At 38.4% G+C, this 27,375-nt stretch overlaps 1 protein-coding gene across 12 annotated transcripts in view; it reads right to left on the reverse strand.

The window, feature by feature from the left end:
- The window catches only part of CTNNA2 (catenin alpha 2), a 1,217,074-nt gene that overhangs the window by 1,079,870 nt on the left and 109,829 nt on the right, over positions 1-27,375 (reverse strand). The window contains exon 1 of one of the 12 annotated variants that reach the window (XM_085018821.1): positions 14,793-15,011. The exons of the other annotated variants lie outside the window; for them this stretch is intronic. The gene's annotated coding sequence lies outside the window, so the exon portion shown is untranslated. Of the gene's footprint in view, positions 1-14,792; positions 15,012-27,375 lie in introns of those variants that run through there. 12 annotated transcript variants of the gene reach the window in all.

The raw sequence follows: 27,375 nt of genomic DNA on the forward strand, positions 1-27,375 counted from the left end.
TATTTATACTATACTCTTTCCTTGGCTTCAAGGACACCCTTCTCTCAGTTTTCCTTTGCCCTCTTGGCATCTTGTTCTCAGTCTTCCCATGTTTTACACACAGTCTCTGGGTGGTGGTCTCACTCATGTCAGTAGCTTACGTTATACTGAAAATTCCCAAATCTATTTCTGTAGTTCGAGGCTCATGCTTGGGTTCCACCTTCAAACAGACAATACTTTACTAGTTCTCCAAACACTTCAAAATCAGCAGGCTTAAAAGTGAACTCATTATCTTTCCCCACATATGTCAATGAGTAGAATCACTATCCATCATGCCCTGCCAGAAATATAGAAGTCATTTTAAACCCTTTTCCTCCTTTCCCTCACCTCCTACATTTTAAACACTCATCAGGTCAAATAAATTCTACCTCTAATATTTAATAAATATCACTTCTTTTTTTATCTCTATCACAACAGCTTTCCTTAAGGCTTTCATTATTTCTTCCTTAGATTATTGAAAAGCCTCTTGACTGCTCATGTTGCCTTCAACCTTAGTCCCCTCTGAATTACATCATGTTACATGTTGAAAAGCCTCTGAGGACTTCTGCTACAGAGGATAAAGTTCTCATTATATTTACTGTCCCTCGGTATTGGCTAATTACTCACTATTCATCCACTTTGCATCTTAAGTCTTTATGAACTCCAGATTTAGTGAACTGCGAGTTGTTCTCCAAACATTCCACATTCTCTGATACCACTATGCCTTTTCCCATGTCATTCCTTCCACAGGAAAGCTCCGCCCCTGTTTTGTTTTCTTGACTTACTCTCAGTTACCCTTTTAAACTCAACTCAGGCATCATTTCTTGACCTGCTCTGACCCACTCTTGCGCTCAGAGCACACAATGCCTCCCTCGAGTGTACCCCATATCACACTCTATTTTAATTTTCATTCATGTGTCTCAATCATGCTAGCATGTTGGAATTCTTGAGAACAGTACTGTGAATTTCACAATTTTTAAATAAACACACAAGTAAATGATGGCATAGAAGAGGCTGATGTGATTCAAGGGAGATGAAAAAACAAGGCCACATGAACAAATCTACCCCCCAAACAGTACCATGTTGTTCTTCAAAATCACATAATCACAGAGGTGCATCTAAGGGTATTTTTCCAACCCCAACACTGACAGCCTAAAGAGCTCAAAAATTTAGGAACAACTCCAGGAAAAAAAAAAAATTAGAGCCTGAATCAGAGCCATGACTACTGGGGAGCATACGTCTTTGGAGAAGGCACTTTGGTGCAGGAATGCCATGATGTAATTCAGGGAACACAGTGCATGAAGTGGGAAATCCAGTTTTTTACTAATATCTTTACTTTCCAGCCATCCAAATGATTCTCTCGGCAAAATCTCAGCAAATGACTTGCTTCATCTTACATGATAGGCAGTACCTTTATGAGACTGAAAGAACCATATGGCCTTCTCCATTCCCTTTAAAGACTAAAATAAATAATTATAACATTTCGGTGAGAATGTTTTTCAACCAATTATTTTCAGTTTTCATAATACAAATGAGATGCTATATTAACAATGTATGATTATCCGGGGTCTTATTTACGATGTTCCTTAAGGACTATCAAGTAATCTGTGTTAACCAAATTTTTATTTATTTATTTATTTTTCCTTTTTGGCCACCCTGCAGAATATGGAGTTCCTAGGCCAGAGATCAGATCCGGCCACAATGGTGACCTAAGCTGCAGCTGTGGCAACACTGGATCTTTAACTAATTACACTGAGCCAAGGACCAAACCTATATCCCAATGCTCCCAAGACACTACCTTGTGCCACAGTGGGAATTCCTATATTAACCAAATTTTTTTTGTCTTTTTTTTTTTTTTAGGGCCACACCTGCAGTATGTGGAGGTTCCCAGGCTAGGGGTCTAATCAGAGCTGTCGCCACTGGCCTATGCTACAGCCACAGCATCGAGAGATCTGAGCCATGTGTGCAACCTACACCACAGCTCACAGCAATGCCATCCTTAACCCACTGAGCAAGGCCAGGGATCAAACCCCCAACCTCATGGTTCCTAGTCAGATTCGTTAACCACTGCACTACAATAGGAACTCCTGTTTTAACTGAATTTAAATACTGCCTTTCACACACTAGTATTACTGACCTTGTGACAGGAAGTGGGTTGTACACTGGCTCTTCAATACTAGAGAGAGATTACCAGGTAGAACCTTGGTCCTCTCTCTCCTCTGACCAAAGACAGGCATGCATGGATGCTCCCCTAACTAGATGAAACACAGAGGAAAACAAAGAGCCTCAAAGAGCATTATATAAAGATTATATATAAATTATAACTGACATGAAAATAATGCATCTCACAGATATCTTCCTCCACTAATCCCTCAATGCCTGCTGCTCCTTCTCTTTTTTTTTTTTTTTTTTTTTTTGTCTTTTTGCTATTTCTTGGGCTGCTCCCATGGCATATGGAGGTTCCCAGGCTAGGGGTCGAATCGGAGCTGTAGCCACCGGCCTATGCCAGAGCCACAGCAACGCGGGATCCGAGCTGCGTCTGCAACCCACACCACAGCTCATGGCAACGCCGGATCGTTAACCCACTGAGCAAGGGCGGGGACCGAACCCGCAACCTCATGGTTCCTAGTCGGATTCGTTAACCACTGCGTCACGACGGGAACTCCCCTTCTCTTTAACATTAGTTCAATTCATTCAAATATTATGGATCCACAGCTTTGGGTAAGGGCTTAACCCTTTTCCAGTCCAAGAAAGAATCATAATTTTTTTTCCAAGGTAATTATGTGGAATTCCACATATTTAGAATTTCTACTTTGCCATTTCTTAAAGTTTGGGTTTGTCACCAAATAAGATCTGACAGCAAGTCAGCTAAGGACTTCTGGGAAAGGTTATCCTAAGGAACAGACATCCATGTTATTCTTCCCTCTGCACTGTTATAACTACATGTGACATTGTTGCATCCATTTGTGACAATGAGAAGAAATAATGACCACAGCTGAGGATAAAAGAGTAGAAAATAAGGCACTTCGTTTTTTTTGTTTTTGTTTTTTTTAATGGAAATAATATTCAATTAGCCAAAAGTGAAACTATCCTGCCTTTAGAAACAGATATGATCTCATAATATTTGCAACCCTGCTCCTGACATACTACTGACTGTTTGCAAGCAGCATCCCTTAAGTTGAAATTGGTGGGCTTACAGTACCTATAAGAAGGTCAGAAAACTGTAATCTGTGGGCAAACTTTGCCTATCACTTGCTTTTACAAATAAAGTTTTATTGGAACACATATTCTTTATGGTTGCTTTCCTGCTACAATAAAAGTGTTGAGTCACTGTAACAGAGACTGTATGATCCACAAAGCTGGGCATATCCAGTACCTGATTCTTAACAGAAAGAGTGTGTCCCTATTTTTTATCAATAGATCTCAGCTGGGGGGCTCTATCACCAGATAACATTTCCCAAGTTCCAATTATCATGAAGTTCTACAGGGATAGGTTTGATTAATATCATGCAGTGTTAAAGTCCCAACTAAAAACAATACCCACCACTCAAAATACCAATAGTGATCCTGTCGAGAAATACTACTGACACCTGTAATAACCTTTAACTCTATGCCATGTCCAGGGCTACATGAATTTTGTTGTTGTTGTTGCTTTTTTTTTAATATTACACCTACCACCCCAAGTCTGGTAAGCACACAAGCATAGGTAAAAGCAACCTAGAAGTATAGAATCAAACACACTATTGATCCTCATTAGACATCTGGGGATTAGTTAGAGGAAATACATTTATTGTTATCTTAGGATATATTTTTAAAAATTTTTTGATTTGTGGGCTCATTTAGATGTAAACATAATATTCCAAGTTCTCTTCTAAAATACAAGTTGGCTCTGCACACAATTTTTATTGAAGCATATTTTATTTTACATTCATGAATTTTTAAGTGCTATCTACATTCACTTTTATAGAGTGATTATAATTTCTTTGGAGTTCCTTTCATATTAAGCAGTACTTTATAAATAATGATAATTATTCTAATTTCTGCTTTCATAAAAAGAGCTGAAAATATTTTATTGGAAGGAACCAAATTAGCCTCAGTGTAGAGATCTGAATTTGAAAGAAAAGCTTATGCATCTGAAACCAATGCAATGGTTTCACAATCAAGAAATATATACCCTTAACTATACAGCCAGCTGAACAAGAAAATTATAGGCATTTAAAATGTGAAATGCATTCATAAAAACAATTCAAGGGATATAAAACAAATCTATTCTCATAATTTTATATGAAGTCGTAGAAATCATAAGTCACATAAATTGTTATTTCAATCAAGACACTACAAAACTAGCAGTAGGAAAATCAGGCTGAAGCACTGCTTAAGTTAGACCAGGAAGATGACAAGGTAAATGGTTTAGACATTTCAACTTTTCAGATTTAAGCCAACTATTTTCTATTTTCCCTGCTTTGCAGAACATGCAAAGCAATAAGAGGAAAGCATTAGTGTGCTCAAAACTTCATGTGTGGCAAATATTATCCCACCTTAAGAATTTATTTCATGTTCTTTGAGAGTCAGGGTTTCTTGTATATTTATAGGACAAAACCACCAAAATCTCTCCTCAGTATTTGTAAAAGAGGTTCTGGCAACTCCTTCCCTATCTAAAATGGTTGTGCTGAATATATGAAAATGATTTCGACATGACAACTCTTTGTTGGATAGCAAGCAGTGTAAAGGTACTGCAGCCTGGGAGACATGCAGTGGTTCTGTGACTCTGAGAAGTGGGAAAGTCATTTCAGCATGGACCTCAACTATAAATGACCCTGCCTACAACAGAAGTGTAAAACAAGTGTACACCTCTCATGGGTGGACAGGACATTTATCCTAACAAGAAGGTACTGGAGATGTATATGCAGGGCCATACACCCAAAATGGGAGAACTGGTTGAACAGATTTAAAAAATTACAGGAGTTCCCGTCGTGGCTCAATGGTTACTGAATCCAACTAGGAACCATGAGGTTGCGGGTTCGGTCCCTGGCCTTGCTCAGTGGGTTAAGGATCCGGTGTTGCCGTGAGCTGTGGTGTAGGTCACAGATGTGGCTCGGATCCCACGTTGCTGTGGGTCTGGTGTAGGCTGGCAGCTACAGCTCTGATTAGACCCCTAGCCTGGGAACCTCCATATGCTGCGGTTGGAGCCCTGGAAAAAAAAATTACAGTAGGCATATGATATTATGAGCAGAGCATAGGAGAGAAAAGAAAACACCTGAAATGACTGTGCTTAGAGGGACTGTTGAGCAAATACACCAGAGAAACTCAGGGCCTTGATAAAACGTGGCAGGAAACAACAACAACAACAACATGCCATGGAACACACCAAACAGGATCCCACAATCTAGAAGAAAAGAACACAGACAGGTACACAGTCTGCACAGTGAAGGTTTTCCGTGAGGAAGAAGTGGAAATTGTTATTCAAATATACTATAGATTATTCATACTTTGTTATATTTACATGTTTAGCAAAGTGTACATAATTTTCAGTTTAGAGACAAACACAATCATTTCAAAAAAAAAAAAAAATTTAGAAGCCGAAGGATCACTCACAGAGTTCTGGGGAGTTCCCCTTGTGGCACAGTGGGTTAAGAATTCCAATGCAGTGGCTCAGGTAGCTGTGGAGGTATGAGTTGAACTCCCAGCCTGGCACAGTGGGCTAAAGGATCTGGCATTGCCAAGCTGCAGCATAGGTCACAGCTGCAGCTCAGATTCAGTCTCTGGCCCAGGAACTTCCATATGGCATGAATGTGGCCATATAGTATAGCACAGCATAGCAAGGCATAGCATAGCATATATACTATACAGGATCAGTGGCTCCAGTGTTAAAGTAACAGTAAATGTTTTAATGCCCAAAAGGACAACAGTCAGGTAAGTAATACAACTTTTAAACTAGATTTTGAATCATACAAAATGAATCATAATCATTGAAAAAGAATTAGAAATTATCAATAAAGTTTCTCCAAATTCCACATGACACTCTGATGTACTTCCTGCCAGATTATTACTTGTTTCTGTGTCCTACACTATTTATATTGAAAGTTTTTCTTCAAAATTAGGACCATCACCTACACTATTTTAAACAACCTATTTTGCTTGTTGTTTCTTTTACATGGTTAACGTGTTTCTGTGTATAAAAGCTACACAGTAGGCTATTTTATTTAATTTTGCTGCCCATTTCTTTGTGGTTGGATACACACAGTGTCTCTTCATTGTTGTAAACACGCCTGGGAATTAATTCCCCATGGTGACTAAGTTACAAAGAAGTCAATGCCATTGAAAGACACTTTATTACACAGTTCTACATAGCTCAGGGCCAAATGGAAAAGCACCAGAGTTAGTCAGGAGGCAGAAACAGATGAGAGAAGAGCATGGTCTGGAGACTTTACTATGGTTTCCAAGGGAAGAAGCAGGTGAATCAGGGTAGGTAAGTTTGAGTGAGTTTAGAATTGGATAGTTTGAATAATTTCAGCAGGCTGGGAACTATAGGAATGGGTCCATAGTTGTCTGATACCTGGCTCTAGGGTGATTTAGGACAAGAGGAATGTTGACTTGATGTATGAGAGTTAGATAAAAGAGATGGTTGCATATCTGGGCTTTGGAATGATTGGTTTACATATGAAAGGCTTTCTCCAAAGCAAGTTATTTATTTGCTATCTTTAGGAATCAGCCAGCCCTGAGAGGGGAGTCTCTCCAGGACTAGCAAAGTACCAAAATGTTAAAATATCATAAAATACAGAAAATATAAAACATGATTAATACACCCATACAAAGAGATACCTAGTGAGCTTCCCTTCAGTAGCCTCTTATCCTTTTACCATCTATCAAGACACTAGGAGTCGATCCACCTTATACCACTGATAGCTTCAACACCTGGCACCATTTTTTTTACTTCAGCCTCTGGTGTGATTCTTGATGACCCCAAAGTCCTGTGACTAAAGCATCTAACACTCTAAACTGTTTGATTTCTGACTTTTCTTTCTCTACATCTCGGCCACCCATTTCCATAACCACTTCCTTGGCTGAGCAAAAAGCAGAACCAGGAAAACCCTCAAAAGGCAAGAATTTAAAAAAATAATTAATCAACTCAAAGCTTAGTTCCTTTAATGTTAAAAAGATTACCAAATATGCCCAAGATCAAAATATCTAAAAGAGCATCAGTACCAATTTGGGAAATAAATACTCTTCACTCTTCTGCACAGATAGTTGTTAGGAAGTTACGTTGATACTCGACTTTTTGAATTAAAGTTTTTAATTTTCATACCTTTTACCTCTGAAATTCAACTTCCAGTCATTTATTTCACAATAAAATTCATAAAACATAATTCTCAATTTGTTAATATTCTCATAATGTTTAGGCAACTACACAAAGGCCATTATAGCTGGAGCACAGAGGAAGAGGGAAGGGGAGGAGGGGATTGGAGAACTGCGAGGGGGACAGGTCACATGAGGGCTCACAGGACAAGGACAAAGAAATACGGACCTATTCTCAGTACAAGAGGAAACAAACATGGGGTTTTAGCAGCACACTGAACTCCAAAGGCAGAGTTGTTAGGTTGCTGAAAATACGCCTGAAGGGCCACAGCTGTGAAGAGTGGGAAAAAGAACAAAGCTGCTGCTAATGAGACAAAAGAATAAAAACTCAGGAAACAATGTGAAAGGATAGGAGTAATATTGTCAAGTGGAAGAAAATAAAAACAATAAAAAAGTTGGTAACGGTGGGAGAAAGTAAGTCAGGGGTAATCTAAAAGCTACAGGAGAAATATTCCATCAGGGAAAGTACCTTAACAACAAATTAAATTATATTCATGGCTGAAAAGAAAAATCAGCAGGAATAATCTGAATTGCTTCCTTGTAACAAAAAAAGAAATCAGTTTGGACCATACTCTTAAGAGAAATGTTACTAAGTCTTTAGAAGCAAAAACAGATTTTCAATAAAAAGTTTTATGAAGAAGAAATTCAGGTGTTCCACAACTGACAGCTTTATCAACCTCAGGAAACTTCACCAATTTTATTTTATTTTTATCTTTGGATATTGAAATGAGTTTATTCAGGTTGGCTAGTTACCCTCCCCATACAGAGCATTCTCACAACATGATTGGTATCTTCATTACCTAAACTTTGTAATGCACAATTGTTTCAAACTTTCTTTTGGAAACTCATTTGTATTTAACATAGATTAAAGAGATAGACTGTTAATTTTCTTATTAAATGTGTTTTTCTTTTTTCTTTTTTTTTTTTTTTTTTTTTTGTCTTTTTGCTTTTTCTAGGGCTGCACCCATGGCAAATGGAGGTTCCTAGGCTAGAGGTTCCTTTGTCAGAGCCAGAGCAGCTTGGGATCTGAGCCACTTCTGCCCCCTATACCTCAGCTCACGGCAACACCGGATCTTTAACCCACTGAGCAAGGCCAGGGATCAAACCCGCAACCTCATGGTTCCTAGTCGGATTCGTTAGCCACTGAGCCACGACAAGAACTACTAAATGTGTTTTTCAAATTGGAAAAACCAACTAAGTCTCACAAAAGACCTCAAGAATGACTGAAACTCACAAATAGACTATTTTTAATAAATCTACACTACGGAAATATACATTCAATCTATTGAGCAAAGAATTCATCATTTCAGATTATAACATCCTTATGTTTGGCACAGTGTCAAGGCTATTCAAGGAACAGTATGTTTTCCCTCATTAAGTAGAATGTCTAATTAAAAAGCATGTTTTTAAGACATCAAGTATCAAAAACCTTGAACAAGAAATGTTAACACTTTAAAATGTGCAGTAAAACACTATATAAACTATAAACTCCAAAAATAAATCATTGACTGAATATGTTTAGAGCAGGATTTACATGAAAACTTTCAAAGTCAAAGCACAAAAGATTAACTGTCAAAATCACTATAGTGGAATTCCATTTCAATACAAAAATGGGAAGTATGATTTAACAGAGAGGTACCATGAGATAACAAGGGAGGTAGACTATATGTTTATGGAGACAAAATTTAACTGTGATGTAATCACAGTTAAGATGTAACCAGCTCAGGAGTTCCTGTCATGGCTCAGTGGTTAACAAACCTAACTAGTATCCATGAGAGTTAGATCCCTGGCCTTGCTCAGTGGGTTAAGGCTCTGGCGTTGCCATTATCTGTGGTGTAGGTCACAGATGCAGCCCAGATCCGACATTGCTGTGGCTGTGGTATAGGCTGGAAGCTACAGCTCTGATTCAACCCCTAGCCTGGGAACCTCCTATGCTGCAGGTGCGGCCCTAAAAAGACAAAAACAAAAACAAGAAAAAGAAAAAATGCAACCAGCCCAAACAGTGAAACTTCACTTTATCTGTTCTACCAGACTGGTCACACACCCATGGGAAATCAGCTACCAGGAGGAGGCTGCAGGCAGCATTGTACTGGGTATTTATAGGATGATAATCATTTAAACTTCCCTTAAAGTAGCTCTGAGAACATGGATATGTAGCCTTATTATTATGTGTGTGAAATCCTCTTTAGCCTATTTCAAACAACTCTGGGAATTCCTATACTCCTCGGATTCATATGCTAACTTGTTTTTATGGTTTGTGGGAAAACAGAAAGCCATTGCTGAAATAACTAAGAACCATGGGCTTTCAGAGTTAGAAGAAATGTGGTTTTTTGAAACAGTGCATTCTTTGATGGAGAAAACATTTATCTCTTTAGAAACAAATCTTTTAACACTTTCCTTCATATCTGCATGGTGTTCTCATAATACAAGACCAAGATACATTCCCAGAGATACAGCACCCAAAACTTCTGCCACAGAAGCAGTCCCCAGGAAAAGCAGTTACACAGAAGGTAAGACCTAGGGAAAGGAGGTCTTGGAAAACCTGCATCTGACTACGTCTTTACCAAACTCACAATCAACATTTAGGACTTAAGCCGCAAATATTAAAGATTTAAAGTTGTTAGTCATATAATATTCCTGTAACTATTGTGGAAGTCTCTATCTCCCTGCCCCAGTCTCAGACTTTTCCACATAACCTACAGCACAACCCCAGAGCAACTGTTCTAAGCTATTCACCTTTTAAAAGATTACCTAAAATCCTTCCGCTATTTGTCATCATCTCCCATCATACAAGGTTGTTCAGTGTCTAACCCTGCTCACTTGTCCACTCCGTTCCCCAGCCTCTTCTACCACAGTTTCCAGATTCACATTCATTTCCCACACTCTCTCCATCCCCTTAGAGGACTCTAAATACACGCACATGTACTAACCAACTTGCTATTACTAGGACACATAGGCCGACTTAAACACACAGGATTATGCAAAACTATTTTCTTGTATATACGCTTCTCTCTTGCCTAGCAGACAAACACTCCAGTCATCATTCATGTCTCAACAAAAGCATGCTTTCTTCTGTCTTCTGTGTTTCTTGGTTCACATACCACTCTAGGCAGAAATCAGACTACTGCACAACAAAGTATATTTTAATTAAGTGTTTACACATTCTTCCCTCAAATAGGCAGAGTCTTCTGCACCTTCACATCGTGGAACCATAAACAGTGCTTGCTACACAGAAGACTTTTATTTTGTTTATGTATGTATTTATTGGCTATATCCATAGCATTTGGAAGTTCCCGAGCTAGGGATTGAACCTGCACCACAGCAATGACCTGAGCCACAGCAGGGACAGTGCCAGATCCGTAACCCACTGAACCACAAGGGAGCTCCATAAGAAGATTTTTAAATCAATGTGCCAATGAAATCAATAATTCAGTGTATACATGTATTGTGAACCTGAAAATTCTTTTCTATTTATTCTGCACTATGCTCACAAATTATAAAATTATGGAAATTAAGACATCTCTAATTCATTGGAAGATGACAGAATTCCCCACAATACAGCAAATGAAAGAAAATCCTTGTGCCCTGGATATTTACATCTTACAGATACTTTAAAAATGAAAAGAAAGGTAGAAGGCTGCATTCATCTTGCATTATTAGTTGCAAAAATAATACTGGAAGAGTACCGATAATCTTAAGAGTTTTTTTTTTTTTTTTTTTGGTCTTTTTGCCATTTCTTGGGTCACTCCTGTGGCGCATGGAGGTTCCCAGGCTAGGGATCTAATCAAAGCTGTAGCTGCCAGCCTACACCAGAGCCACAGCAACGCAGGATCGTTAACCCACTGAGCAAAGGAAGGGATCGAACCCGCAACCTCATGGTTCCTAGTCGGATTCACCACGACAGGAACTCCTAATCTTAGAGTTTTAAGAAAATGTGTAATTTTTCTTTAACTATAATTTTAAATTATGACTTAATATCTTTAGTTCAGTTTAAGTGTACAACAAAACTGAGTGGGAGGTTCAAAGATTTTCGCACATATCCCTTATGTATAGCATACCCTGTTATGCATATCAACATCATTCATCAGAATAGTACACTTTTTTTTTTTTTTTAACCAACAATGGAATTACACTGACTCACTGTAATCACCCAAAGTCCATACTTCACCTTAGGGCTCACTCTTGGTGTTGTGCATTCTATGGGTTTGGAAAAATGTATAATGACATACCCATCATTAAAATATCATAAAGTATTTTCACTGCCCTACAAATCCTCTGTGCTTGCCTGTTCATCTCCTACCTGTCCCCTCCCGCGCCCCCACTCCTCCTGGTAACCGCTGATCTTTTTATCGTCTCCATAGTTTTGGGCCTTTTCCAGCAAGTCATATACTTGAAATTATATAATAGGCAGATTCCTCCATGTCTTTCATGGCTGGATAGCTCATTTCTTTTTAACACTGAATAATATTCCAATGACTGAATGTACCCCAGTTTATTTATCCATTTGACCGCTGAAGAACACCTTGGCTATGTTTAAGACTTGGAAATTATGAGTAAAGCTGTCATAAACCTCCTTGTGCAAATTTCTGTGTTGATATAAGCTTTCAATTCCTTTGAGTAAATACCAAAGGACGAGATGGGTGGATCTTATGAAAACAGTATGTTTAGTTTTGAATGAAACTACCAAAACTGTTTCGCAAAATGGCTGTACCATTTTGCACTCTCACCCGCAATGAATGACAGGTGCTACTGCTCCACATCCTCACTAGTATTTCGTGTTGTCAGTGTTCCAGAGAGCAGCCATTCTAACAGGTGTGTACTGCTATCTAATATTTGTTTTAATTTGCATCTCCCTGATGACATACGATATGCACCATCTTTTTACATACTTATTTACCATCTGTACATTTCCTTTGGAAAGGTATAACGCCTTTACTCAACCCTGATGACTTTCCTTCTTTTGAAGTCTGCTTTATCTGAAATTAATAGATAGATATAGATAGCCATTCCTGCTTTCTTTTCATAAGTAAAGAATGGTATGTTTTTCTCCACGCGTTTACTTTCATCTATATGTGACTTTATTTAAAGTTGGTTTCTTGTAGACAACATAAAGTTAGGTAATGCTCTTTGATCCATTATCACCATCTCTGTCTTTTAATGGTGCATGCGTAACATTCTAAGTGATTGTTGATGTAGCTGGATTCATTTTTACCATATTCATTTATTTGTTGCCCTTATTCTCTGTTCCTATTTGAGAATCAACTCTTTTTCTGCCTTTGATGGTTTGAATTGAGCATTTTATGTGATTCCAGCTTCTCTCCTTTATTAGCATATCTGTTATGTCTTTTCTTATAATTGCATTTTAATTTTTTTAACATTTTTAAAATTAAAAATTAATCCATGTTCATTGTAACTGGAAAAAAATAAGAAATACATGAAGAAAAAGCAAATAAGTTTGGCCCAACTTAGTGTATCATTGCCTCCTTTGGGAACTATATGAAAACTATCTCAATTACCCTTTTCCACTGTCTTTTACAGCACACATATTAACAACGTGTATTTCTTAATATAACTTTTTTACAAAAATGAGATTACACTGTATAGAGTAAGTTCTCTTCAATTTAACAATATATAATGGGCATCCCTTCAGGTCACTAAATAAAGACATAGATAATTATTTTTTGTAATTCCATGTAGTACACAGACTCCTCCCTCCTGGTATTCATACATCATGTAATCACTTTGCTTCAAAGTAGGCAGGACTTGATTCTAGGCAACAGTATACAACAAAGATGAGGGGGTGAATGTGATTATGTGCACATGACTATGCATATAAATTGTAACACCTGTCTTGCTATGAGAAACACTCTCCTAGCTTTTAAGGTGCCCTATAGAGAGGGTCATGCAGCAAGGAGCAAAGGGCCGCCTCTTACTGACAGCTTGCAAAAAATGAAGCCCTCCATCTGGCAGCCTGGAAGGAAAAATATGCTACCAACAAATATGTGAACTTGGAAGTGAATCCTTCCCCATCTGATGAGAAAGTGCTCCAGCTGACACCCTGATTGGAGCCTTATGAGACCAGCTAAGCCATGGCTGAACTCCTGATTCACAGAAAACATGACATAATAAACGATCATGGTTTTGAACCACTACATTTGGGGCGATATTGTTACACTCAACAAAAAACTAATACACTACATAAAATTCTATAGTTTAGATGCGCCATAGCGTATCCAAACATTTTGCTGACAGACATTCTGGTTTTTAGATTTTGCTATGATATAATAAGCATCACTGAAGATCTTTTCCTTATTTCTTTTACTTTTTTTTTTAAGGCCACACTTGCAGGATATGGAAGTTCCCAGACTAGGGGTCGAAGTGGAGCTGTAGCTGCTGTCCATACCACAGCCACAGCAATGCCAAATCTGAGCCATGTCTGTGACCTACACCACAGCTCATGGAAGGGCTGGATCCTTAACTCACTGAGCAAAGCCAGGGATGGAATCTTTACCCTCACCAATGAAGAGGTGAGGGCTCTTAACCCACTGAGCCATGACAGGAACTCCCCTTATTTCTTTGAGATGCAGTCTCACAGAGACAGCCACATTAAAAAAAAAAAAAAGTGAAAAAAAAGAAATGATTTTCATCCTAAAATACTTTCATTATTCCTGTCAATATTCTGGCCTACTCCTTTATTTTCCTATGCTCAGAAGTCTCCTGAGATTCCAACAGGCCCCTCTTCTCCATCCACAATCTACACTATATTCTGCATATTACAGCTCAAGTGAGCTTTGCAAAATTCAAATATGACTATATCATTTTGCCTTTTATACCATTTTCATGTCTTCACCTTGTTCTAAGGATAAAGTTGAAACTCTTTACCATTGTTCATATGTCTGTTATAACTGGCCCCTAATTTATTACCCTCAGCCAAATATCTTATACAATCAGTCAGATATTTTTACTGTAACAGTAAAACCATTCTCAACAACTGGAACTTCCCATGTGCAAATTTTACTAGTCCTGTGTGCACGCAGTTCTTTTTCTCAAAAGCATGGGCTTTTCACTTCTCCCATGCCATTTTCTACTCTCTGGGCTAATGTCTCATTAGCGTTTATCATCAAATTTATACATTTTCAGAGTTCCCGCTGTGGCTCAGCATAAACGAACCTGACTAGCATCCATGAGGACACAGGTTCAATCCCTGGCCTCACTCAGTGGGTTAAGGATCCGTTGTTGCCGTGAGCAGACACGGCTGGCTCAGATTTTGTGTTGCTGTGACTGTGGTATAGGCCAGTGGCTACAGCTCCAATTCGACCCCTAGCCTGGGAACCTCCATGTGCTGAGGGTCCGGCCCTAAAAAGACAAAAAAAAAAAAAATTTTTTTTTTACATAGTTCTTATCCTGAAAAGCCTCACCTGAAGTTTCTTCTGGGGTTGTTATGTCTTCTACATGCTTCCTGTTTCAGAGGATAAATCATTTTCCATTAAAACTGAAGATACGAAGGCTACCTCAGAAGGGTCACTTGCCATCTTGTATACAATGCTGCTTGAAGAAATGATTGCTGAGATCAACCTTCTAGCTCAGAGACAGAAAGAGCACACGGCTCTCATGGGATATTTGTTGTTTCACTTCTTAAAGCCGATGAAGCAGAGAACCAGTTAAACATCCCAGCCAGCACACATATGCAACCACTCCTTCCCTAATTTCCCCAAACTGAGCCAGAAAGAGTATAGATCTCATCCAAGAAGCCACGAAATTTCCAAACCTACCAGAGGGCTAGTGAGAATCTCTGAAGGCTGGGGAATATATAGCTCCTAAATTAACCAATTGCAAAGGGCAAATACCTATTCTGAGCTTACCATTATTCTCAGTTTATCTTCATCACAACCAAGGAAATACCTGGAGGACTTGAGATTGCTGTCGCCTTGAGACTGAAGCCATGGCTGTCAACACTGCCACTGTAGTCATCAGTTCAGCCCTGATGCTGACAGTTCTGACTTCATGCTTGGGAGTAAAGCCAAAACATTTCCAGATCCTGTCTCCTCATGCTTCCCCTAGTTCCCTTCTCAGCATGTCCACACACTGGGAAACTGGTCCTCCCCATGACAGTGACTTTTAGGATTCTTTGACACCAACTCATTAGAAGAAATACACTTTCCAGAGCTTCTTTCATGGCTCAGTGGTTAACAAACCCAATTAGTATCCATGAGGACTTGGGTTTGATCCCTGGCCTTGCTCAGTGGATTAGGGATCCAGTGTTGCCATGAGCTGTGATGTACTTCGCAGACAGCTCAGATCTGGCGTTGCTGTGGCTGTGGTGCAGGTCGACAGCTGTAGCTCTGATTCGACCCCTAGCCTGAGAATGTCTATATGCCTCAGCTGTGGCCCTAAAGAGCCAAAAAAAAAAAAAAAAAAAAAAAAAAACCCAACAACTTTCCATCTCCACCCAGGGCACACAAACATGTATCTATAGAATCAGAATCAAAATTTTACAGTACCTACCTTTTTGGATGCTTTTTTCTACTTTATTCTATTTTTAAATCATTCATCAGGACTTAGTACATTGATTTCACAGCCCACTAACATGGATATATCCCTTTCATTATAAAAATGCTCATATGTGCATAGGTATAACTGAATCACTTTGTTGCACAGCAGAAATTACACCACACTTTAAATGAACTATACTTCAATAAATATTTAAAAAAGAAAAAACACTGATTTTTTTAAAGAGGTATAAACACCTTATTTATAACTATTGAGTCATAATCTTCTAGTTCTCAATTATAGAAATTATCACAATCCATGACTCCTTCATAGAATATTAATTGGGCCTCTATGATATGAGCCAAAGAGTCCTTTTGTTGATCATCCCCTCTCTGTGCATCTCAGTTTATAATAACACTCAACCAGTGGTTAAACTCTAGCAATGCTGAATTTACTAAAATTTCTTTCCAGCCTTTATTTATTTTTTTTTTTTTGTCTTTTTAGGGCTGCACCATGGCATATGGAGGTTCCCAGACCAGGGATCAAATAGAGCTATGGCCGCTGGCCTTCGCCACATCCATAGCAACTCAGTATCTGAGCCGTGTCTGCAGCCTACACCACAGCTTACAGCAACGCCAGATCCTTAACCCACTGAGCGAAGCCAGGGATCAAACCCCCGTCCTCATGAATACTAGTCGGGCTTGTTAATTGCTGAGCCATGACAGGAACTCCCTTTCTGACCTTTTGATACTTTACTCAAAAGATTAGATTGTCTCCCCAAGTATGTCGATTTGCGGAATCTGGCTAACCCTTCTGGACTTGGTTGCTGCTTCTTTTTTGTGCCTTCCCTGACACATCCTCCTAGAAGGAACTGGCACTCCTAGTATACTCTCCGTGCAGCAGTATATGGGCACACACTGCAATAAAAACAGTAGTTATGCTCCACTATAATTGCTTGCATAGCCAGCACCTGAAGCAAGAAAAGGACCATCTGGCTGATCCCCTGCCCAGCTTGGGTCAGAAATTCCTTTCTCCCGCTCCACACGCACATCCCACACAGTAACGCTCTACAGTACTTCATACCTCTCACCGTAACAACAGTTATATTTTATTCCTATTTTCCCTTCTAGAGTATATTCAGAAACAGTATTCCCAGCAATTATTTTCTGAGGAATGAGCACAGAAGTCAAAGCACAAAGGACATCAGAAACAGTATTCCCAGCAATTATTTTCTGAGGAACGAGTACAGAAGTCAAAGCACAAAGGACATTCAATCAATACTGACTTAATTAATTAATGTTCACCACCAAAAACAACCTGGTGACCTAGCTTCCACAGGCTGGTCTTGAACCGGTATCATTTACTTGATTGAAATCCTCCCCCACTACCTTTCTTAAAATATCTTTTCAAGTGTACTGTGTTCCCTGCGTCACTCTTCACATTTTCCAATCCCTTCTCTTGGCTCATTTCATCAACTTCCCTCACCTGGTAAACATTCTGCAATTTTAATTACATGCTTATTTTGGTGAATCACAATTGAAGTAATTTTAGAAGGTGAGATATTTGCTAACTGTAAAGGAAAAAAGCCTAATGAAATTCAAATATCTTTCCCTGCGTATTATCCAAATTTACAGCTGTTTGCATAGCTCAACTTAATGAATATAGCTATTTTCATATCCAGCTGAATCCCTAATCTCTTCCCTGTTTCTGTTTAAAACTGTCTATCCTCCCCCAGAAACCAGGAAATAATCTTTCTTTTTTTAAACTAGATTTGTCTAGCACTCCCTCACATTTGTCATGGAAAAATATTAAAACATATTTTGGGAGTTCCCCTGAAAAGTAGTAGAAGAAACATAAGGAAAAACGAAGGGGGTGGGTGAGGGGAGAGAGGGAGAGAGTTTTTCCATATGGCTCAAGAATTCTTTCACAACTGATGAAAGTCGTTATGGAGGAACTACTAAGAATGTGCCTAAGATGACGGATTGGTCCAGTTTCTGTCAAAGCTCTAATAACCTTTATTGCAAAATTGGAAACACAGTAAAAACATGGTGATATTAATCTTCCAGCTATTTCAGCCTAAACTGAATGCCTTTCCTTCCATTTATTGTCAATCATGAAAAATTCAACTTCTTAAACAATGTTTATTTATAGAATGTATACACACATCTGAATGTTTTGCATACTTGTCTGCAGTAGTGTTACTGGAAATGGGTTAAGATTAAAGAGCTACATTCTAAAAATTTTAATAATTTTCCTGGCTCCATGTTTAATCCAAGCACATATAAAAGAACCTGTGAAATCTGTACTGATTATAAAACATCTTATGCTGAGATGGGTGCAAATTTCAGGCTTATCGTATTTCAAAAGGATATTCTCATCAACATTTACTTGAAATGGAAGGACTGGATGGGCTATGATAGGAGAGACTCTTACAGGAGACCAGAAGCACAGAAGGCTGATTAGTCTGGCTTATTGCTTTCTTTTCTAAATCCCTGGTTAAAACTCTTCATAGGCTACTTGCCCTTGTACATATATATGGTCCAGTCTGTACAGATAATGCTGGCCAGCCTCCCAGGAAATGCAACAGTCACGAGTATACAGAAAATGATAAGCACACATTTCTCATCATCATCAGAGAAATGTCAAGTACACATGCAAGGTTCAGAATAGCCTCTCTGCATACAATAGCTAACACACCATTATTACCTCCAGGACAACCAAAGGCAAAACAAAATGTTGGTAAGACTATGATTCAGGAACATCTCCCTCCTACAATCACCCCTAAAAGGCTTATTTATTTCAACACAATAAGAACCTACTAAGATGGTTTTGCAACAATACTTACTGAACCCCGGGGTTAGTCCCAGACCTTAGTCCATCACTGGTGAGTTAGAGGATCAGTGGGCAGACAAAAAGAGATGATATTCTAACTCATTAAAAATTAGTTTCCTCCTATTATTCGAAGAACTGTTTTTTAGTTTATAGGAGTGAGGTATCTTCTACAGATCTGACAACCAAAAATCTCCCTCATGGCCTCTCCCTCTTCTTCCCTCTTCTCTCCTCTGCCTCCCCAGCCCAGAGAAGGCTGGGAAAAAAAAAGGATCCAAAGTCCTAGGGAATGGATGGCTGGGCCATGACACAGAAAGTAACTGGAACTCTGAGTTGCCCTGATAAATGCTTTTGCTGAAATCTGCCTGCACTGAATTATACTGAAACAAGGAGCTGGGAAGTGTATGTTAAAGTATTTAGATTTCCCTAATACACCAATTGAAAAATCATGTTTTCTTACTGTTATTATTTGGATACATGGGTTTCTGTTGGTTCATTTTCTTTAATGGGGGATGTTAAAATGTCATTTATCAAATGTCTATCACAGTTTAAATAATTGTGAAATAAATTCTTTCTCCTTATGAGCTATTGTCTAATTTATGTAGGGTGTTCTCAGATTTCAGAGTTTAATGGATCTGGCTAGATAGACTGAAAGTTTCAGCATAAAAAAAGCGCATAATACAGAGGAGAATTTCATAAGCAAAGCAAGAAATTTAAGAAAATGAAAGAAATTCTAGCCAATGGATCACTAATAATTTCTTAAATATTGAGGTAGAGTCATTCTTCAAATTTATAGTGAACATTAATGAAGATTAGAGAGAATTTTCAGACTTTCCATTTTTAAGGAGCTCTTTTTACTTAACTGAAGAACTTTATTTAGATTTTTTCAGTTTTAATGTAATGTCCTTTTCAGTTCAAGATCCCATCCAGGATAAAATATAACATTTAGTTGTCTTATTTCCATAAGCTTCTCTGGGCCGTGACAGCTTCTTAGAAGTCCCTTGTTTTTTTATGATTTTAATAGTTTTAAGGAGTACTGGTTGGGCATTTTGTAGACTGCCCCTCATTTAAGATTTGTCTGATATTTTCTCATGATTAGACTGGAGTTATGGGTTTTGAAAAAGATGACCATAGATGTAAAGTGTCTTTCACATCACATAACTTATCAACATGTTTTCACTATTTACGTTAAACTTGATCACCTGATCGAGCTGATGTATGTTTGCTAAGTTCTCTGTAAAATCACTCTCCTCTTCTATACTGTAGCCTTTAGAAGGAATTCACTATATACAGCCCATACTTAAGGAGTTAAGCTGTGTCAATTTTCAGAGATTTTTCTTCATGGGAAATTTGTCTATTCTCCTTCATTTATTTATTCAGTCATGTTTTTATATCACTATGGACTTATAGGTTTGTACTTCATGTTATAACACAATATTCTTTCTTTCTTTGTTTTTTTTCAGCTGCACATGCAGCATGTGGAAGTTCCCGGGCCAGGTATCAAATCAGAGCCACATCTGAGACCTATGCTGCAGCTGCAGCAATGCCAGATTCTTAACCCACTGCACTGGGCCAGGGATTGAACCGGTGCTGCCACAGAGACAAATCAGATCATTAACCCACTGCACCACAGCAGGAACTCTAGTATGACTTTATTTTGTAGCTCCAGTTGTCCTAATTTTGGCCACAGGGAGTTCTTTCAATTGGCTGCTATATCCCTTTCACATGTATCCCCATTGTTGTGTTTTTGTTTGATTTTTTTTTCCCTTATGTTCTGGCACTTTAAGACACTCTAGGCTCATGCTGTATATTTTTGGCTCAAACCTAGAAATCAACCATTTCTCCAAGGAATCCTGCATCCTTTTATTGGAGAATGTTATTAGAAATCAAGTTAGTGCTAGGTATGCTCACTGTTTCTATGCCCTCTCAGCTATCAGCACACAGAAAAATGCATAGGTATCCTAACACGGGTATATGCACATAGCTATAAAAGGTGGTTTCCACTTGTAACCACCTTTATCAGTACTAAGCAAATATGGTTTTTTTTTGGTATTTTTATCCATCTATGGTGTTCTTCACAAAACCCCATAACTCCAGTCTAATTATGAGAAAAAAAATCTAGTGATTCAAACATTCCACACTCCTTTCATGAACTGCAATGGAACATGCAGGCAACATATTTTTGGTAGGCACTGCCAACAGCACTGTACTTCAGTGGTCTCATGTCGCAGCATTTAAAGAGCCTGGGTCAGGGACAAAGGTACAGCCATATCTTTGGATCAACCGGGACAAGGAGTTAGAAAGCTGGAAGAGGCAAGAATAAATGGGTGTCACAGGCTGTGATTGGGAGTTTGTAAATTATAAGTGGGTGATGGAAGCTACTGAGAAATATTAACAATGACATAAATAGATTTTCTGCAAATTCTGACTACAAACATTTCGCTACTATGGGTACAGACCATGCCAAAGCCAACTTAGAACACATCACAATGAAAAAAAATTTTTTTTCTACTTACTATGAAAAAGAATCACATAGTATAGCATCCTACTCATGTTACTTATTGTAGATTGTTACAATTTAAATTGGGGGAAAAAAAGCTTTACAAATCTGAAAATCACATGAGTCAGTAAAAAAGGAGAATTTTATGTTCCTTTCTTTATAAGTGGATCGCCTATCTGCAAGGGAGAAAATGTTAAAGTCTGCCTTTAAGTGCTGTGTTGCTATGCACATTTTCTGGCTCTCACAGAAGATGCATCTGCTTTTAAGTCAGTGAGATTATGAAATGCAGAATCTGTCTGAGCCACTTAATATCAGTGGAGCAGGCAATAGCAGCAGGGGTATTTTTCATGACACCCCTATTTAAATGTGATGCTATATTCAAACACTTTCTTAATGACAACCATTCACCCACAATATTAAGGAGCTTCCAATAAGGAGTTTTCAAATCTTGAGATTCAAGTCTTGTGTCAAAACAACTCAAGATATAAGGCAAAAATCACTATTTGGAAGATAGCAAAGTAATACAATTAGAAAGCTGCAATAAATAATGTCAGCAGGGCCCGGTGAAGCCAAGGTTAAACAATCTGTTCTTTAGGAATTATTAAGGCAGTGGGATCTGATGTCGTGCTATGTGGGCACAACCTTGGGCAGCTGTATCTGATACCCGATTATCACGCTTGGTGTAGGATCTGGCACTGCAGGGCCCATCTTCTTCTTTCATAATTTTCATTGGCAGGCAAGGACAGAATGTGCTCATTCTCTTCAAAGCTGATGGAGTACAGTGGGCAGCCCTCCTAATGCAATGCTCATAAACATACGTTTGTGTGCACACACCTTCTCTCCAACAGTAAACTGAGCCTGGGAAAGTCCAGTCCATGAGTGAACATGTGGCAACTTTCCTAACACTTAACACAGGGATGGGCACTTATATACTCTTTTTAAAAAATTAAAGTATAGGTGATTTACAATGTTTCTTCAATTTCTGTTGTACAACAAAGTGACCCAATCTTGTTCTGATTTATTTCACAGCTTGACTGGCTGAATGGCAATTTGGGAATCCAGTTACAAGAAGGGAATAGACATAGATGCCCCAGACAAGTGGGGAAGAAAAATAGGAGGGGAAGATGAGGTACCCATTCAGGGAATATATACTATGGAACTTAAACATTGCAGAACACATAGGAGCAGACTTTTATCTTCCAGGGCTTAAGAGGCTTATCTCATTTTCAAAGATTCATTTTATTCAAGTATAGTTGATTTACAATGTTTTGTTAATTTCTGCTGTACAGCCAAGTGATTCAGTCATAGGATGCTGAATATAGTTCTCTGTGCTATACAGTAGGATTCTGCTGTTTATCCATTCTATATATAATAGTTTGAATCTGATAAAACCAAACTCCCGGGCATTTTTTTTTTATTTAATTTTTTGCTCATTAGCAAACTAAACCTCCCACTAACATAGAAATTAAATTTAAATACCTCAAAAGTAACCTCAAGAGAGTTCCCTGGTGGCCTAGTGCTTAGGATTCATGTTTTCAGCACTACAGCACAGGTTCAATCCCTGGTCTGGTAACTGAGATCTCAAGCTGCTGCATGTTGTGCCCCCCCCATCAAAAAAAGTCACCCCACCATCACCCCTAAGAACTGATTCTGAACATTAGGCCAGATGGAGGCAACATTTTAACAATCACCCAAAGAAGAATGCTTGCGGGAAAAAAAAAGGGAAAGGAAATAGGACCAAATCTTAAGTAAACAACTTAATATACATTTAGAAATTTCACCTCTGTGGAAATTCAAATAAAATAGGGTCCTCTGAAAGCATTTTAAAGTAATCACAGAGCAGAGATATTTTTGGTCCAAATATCTATCCTCTTCCCCCTGTTCCCTGGGCATCAAGTGCCCAGTCTTGGCACATCCCTCAAGGCTTAATGCCCACATAACCCCTGCCTACTGTCCAATTGCTGGCTACAGAGTGTATGTTTGTGTGTCATGCATGCATGCCACACGCTGATCAAAGGGATATGAGAGGGGATTACTAGGGCCTAAAATTGGAGAGATCTTCCTCTCTGATTGGAGGAGAAAAAAGTACTTTTTAACATCATCCTCCCTATTTGACTATTTTGAAGCCAACATGCATGTGAGACTAGGAGAGGAGCTGAGACAGGCATTTCTTGACCCCTAAGAGGAAATAACAACTGAAGTGCTGCAAGAACAAGAAGAAGCTGCCTGACATCACTAATCATTAGAGAAATGCAAATCAAAACTACAATGAGGTATCACCTCACACCAGTCAGAATGGCCATTATCAAAAGTGTACAAACAGTAAGTGCTAAAGAGTGTGTGGAGAAAACGGAGCCGTCCTACACTGTTGGTGGGAATGTAAATGGGTGCAGCCACTATTGAGGAGAGAAGTATGGAGATGCCTTAAAAAACTAAAAATAGAACTACCATATGATCCCGCCATCCCACTCCTGGGCATCTATATAGAGAAAACTCTAATTAAAAGAGACATATGCACTTCAACATTCACTGCAGCACTATTTACAATAGCCAAGACATGGAAGCAACCTAACTGCCTATTGAAAGATGTCTGAATAAAGATGTGGTACGTATATACAATGGACTATTCCTCAGGCATAAGCGGAATGAAATAATGCCATTCGCAGTAACATGGATGAACCTAGAGTTTATTATACTAAGTGAAATCAAACAGAGAAAGACACAAATATTATAAGATATCACTTACATATGGAATATAATAAAAATGATACAAGTGAACTTACATATACATACTATTACACATAAAATAGATAACAAAGACCTACCGTAAAGCACAGGAAATTATACTCAATATTTTGTGATAACCTACACAAGAAAAGAATCAGAAAACAAGAGATAAACATATATGTATAACTGAGTCACTTTGCTGTACCCCTGAATCAACTATACTTTGATTAAAAAAAAAAAAGAACTAAAAGAAGCTGGGCCCCTGATGGCTTCATGGAGCCCCTATCCAAACTTGGCCTACGTTCCTCCAGACTTCTCATTTGTGAACAATAAAGCTTCATTATTTTATCACTATTGGTTAAGTTCTCTGTTAGCTGTAAATGCATCCCAACTTAAACAGTATATTTAAAGCCCTGAGAAATAAAATGGAAAGAGGAATGAATATAAAGCAATACCATGAATTATGTCACATAATGATGAATATGAGTCAGATACAGCTATATATTAAACATAACCAAGCAGAAATCTGAACGTGAAAATGTAAACATTCAGGAAGTCGAATGGATTGAAGTTCTCTTGCAATGCAGCTGGTTAAGGATCCAGCATTGTCACTGTTGTGGGTCGGGCTGCTGCTGTGGTGTAGGTTCAGTCCCTGGCCTGGGAACTTATGCATGCCATTAGTGCAGGGAAAAAAAAGGGAAAAGAAATTTGACTGGATAAATACAAAACTAAAAAGAAAGTGAAAAAAGCATAGAAAGATCAATATACGAAAAATAAGAAAGGTTAAAAGATAATACATTAAATGGCTCTGATATATGCCTAACAGGAATTCCAAAAACTAAGAAAGAAAGAAAGAAATATTGGCGAAGTACTTCCTGAAGAGATAATGGCTGAAAATTTTCCTAACCTAGTGAAGAGATGAGAATGAAAATACTTTTATTCCTAGATGGAGGACGAGGGGACTTCAGAATACCAAGGACAAAAGGAAAATACTGGATGCTACTTGGAAGGAATTAGGAGAAAATGACAGATTCCACAGGACAACAGAATAATAGTAAGAAATTCCATAGGGGATAAAACCACCAATCTAGAATTTTACTAATGAGTTAAACTCTCATTCTAAGGTGACATAAAACATAAGGCCTTTTTGAAAATATAAAGATTTGCACTGAGATACGGGAAGCAGGGAATGCTGAAACGCAGACATACATGAATAGGTAGGTAGGCAGACAAAGGATAGATACATGGAAATAAGGAGGGCAACAGTTTCGCTTTTGTTTTTTACACTGGTAAGGGTTTTTGTTTTTTAATTAACTCCAATTCATTCTAAACTCTCATAGCAATATCCATTAATTGCAACATATCTAACCATAGAATACAATGAACACTGCATTTAGAAACTAAATAGTTAAAACAGTACCTGGCAGTCTTTAAATTTCATGCCTGCAAGCAACCCCTGTTCACGTTCTGTTGCACATCCTTCTACACCTAAGTCTCCTTATACAATCATAAATACATAAAAATTTGGGTATGCGAGTTCTGTCGTGGCTCAGCACCAACAAATATGACTAGCAGCCATGAGGACACAGGTTCAATCCCTGGCCTCGCTCAGTGGATTAGGATCTGGTGTTGCCGTGACCTGTGCTATAGGTTGCAGGCCTGGCGTGGATCCTGTGTTGCTGTGGCTGTGGTGCAGCTACAGCTCTGATTTGACTCCTAGCCTGGGAACCTTCATATGCTGCATGCAGGTAGCCCTAAAAAGATAAAAATAAATAAATAATAAATAAATAAATAATTTGGGTATGAAGAGGGCGTTCCAAACTATTTCCATTATTCATACTATTCAGCTACTCATTTTTCTTTTTTTTATTTTTCAACTTTGAATATTATCTCTTTTATTACTCAATTACATTTACAGTTGTACAACGATCATCACAACCCAATTTTATAGCGTTTCCATCCCAAACCTCCAGAGCACCCCCCCACACCCCACCCTGTCTCATTCAGAAACCATAAGTATCTTTGAGATACTGTTAGATCATTTTTGTTGATCTAACAGTATCTCAAAGATACAATTTCAAGTCTACCAAACCATTCCATCTTATCACCTGTAACAAGTGCACAGTATAGAGTAGGGTTGCCCAACTTTTTATGTAAGGGCCAGACAGTAAATATTTTCGATTGTGTGAGACATGAGGTCTCTGTGGCAATGTCAACTGTGGTGTCACAGCATAAATGTAGCCACAGTCAGTATGTGTCTTTCTACTGCCCTCTTTCCCTCTTCCCCTCATTGCAGGGGCATGGCAAGGCCAGGGTATTTTTGGCATGTGGCTAAGGGGAAGCTGAATTAGGGATCTAGTTAGTGTGGGTATCATAGGACATATTTACATGGCTTAGAGTCACCTGCTGATATCACTGAGTGAAGATTAGACATTGCCCCACATGCCTGTTCATGGGGCAGAGATGATGGATTCTCCCACCCACGTGACAAGTCAACTGGCATTTTGACAAGAAGGGGCTTTGCCAGAGGTCCCAAGAGTGATATGGATGTGCATATGATACAGGAGCACAGGCACAGCACCCATACACACATATCTGTACAGCATAGATGTGAATATATGTGTAGACTGGGGAAAAAACAAAGTTTAAAATGTACAAAGTCAGATCTTAGCCTAGGAACAACTGCTCCAAACATGTGATATGTAAAACTATACACAGAGGATTAGTTTTCATTTCCGCCTCCTCAAAAGAGTCCTCCCCTGTCAGGAGAAGAATGTCAGGAATATACTCTATAACACAGAGTGTATAATTTAAAATGTGGAGTTCCCGTGATGGCTTAACAGGTTAAGAACCTGACATAGTGTCTGCATGGATGTGGGTTTGATCCCTGGCCTCACTCAGTGAGTTCAAGATTCAGTGTTGCCATGAGCTGTGGTGTAGGTTGCAGACGCGGCTAAGATCTGGCATTGCTGTGGCTCTAGTATAGGTCTGCAGCTGCAGCTCCAATTCAACCCTTAGTCCAGGAACTTCCATATGCCACAGGTGCAGCCATAAAAAGAAAATAAATAATTAAAATGTACTCTATTTTCCTTACTTTTTTGATATAAATGAAATATTTAGTAAAGCTCAAATATCCTACTGTAAATTACATTTTAAAATATTCTAGTAAAAGCAAGAGGGCCATATGGGCTCAACCTATACAGAGATAGATCAAATCTTTAAGTCATCTTTAAATGCATTTTGAAAAATTGAAAGAATATTCAGGAGAAAATGGATTGAATATGAGACAAATATTACAAACATAAGCAGTCAAATCAAGTCAAAAGAAATTAAGAAATTATATCAAACTTTGTACATAAGCTGAATTTAATAGGAGAAAATAATTTCCAAATAAAAGTAATCAACAGGATTTTTGGTTATTTGAGAATCCAATTAAAGAGAGGACTGAATTGTGG

The sequence above is a fragment of the Sus scrofa genome, chromosome 3 (assembly GCF_054392235.1).
Source record: "Sus scrofa isolate SSC_HxYL_T2T_F1_AM1 chromosome 3, Sscrofa_HxYL_maternal_Yorkshire_Landrace_v2.0, whole genome shotgun sequence".
NCBI classification, from domain to species: domain Eukaryota; kingdom Metazoa; phylum Chordata; class Mammalia; order Artiodactyla; family Suidae; genus Sus; species Sus scrofa.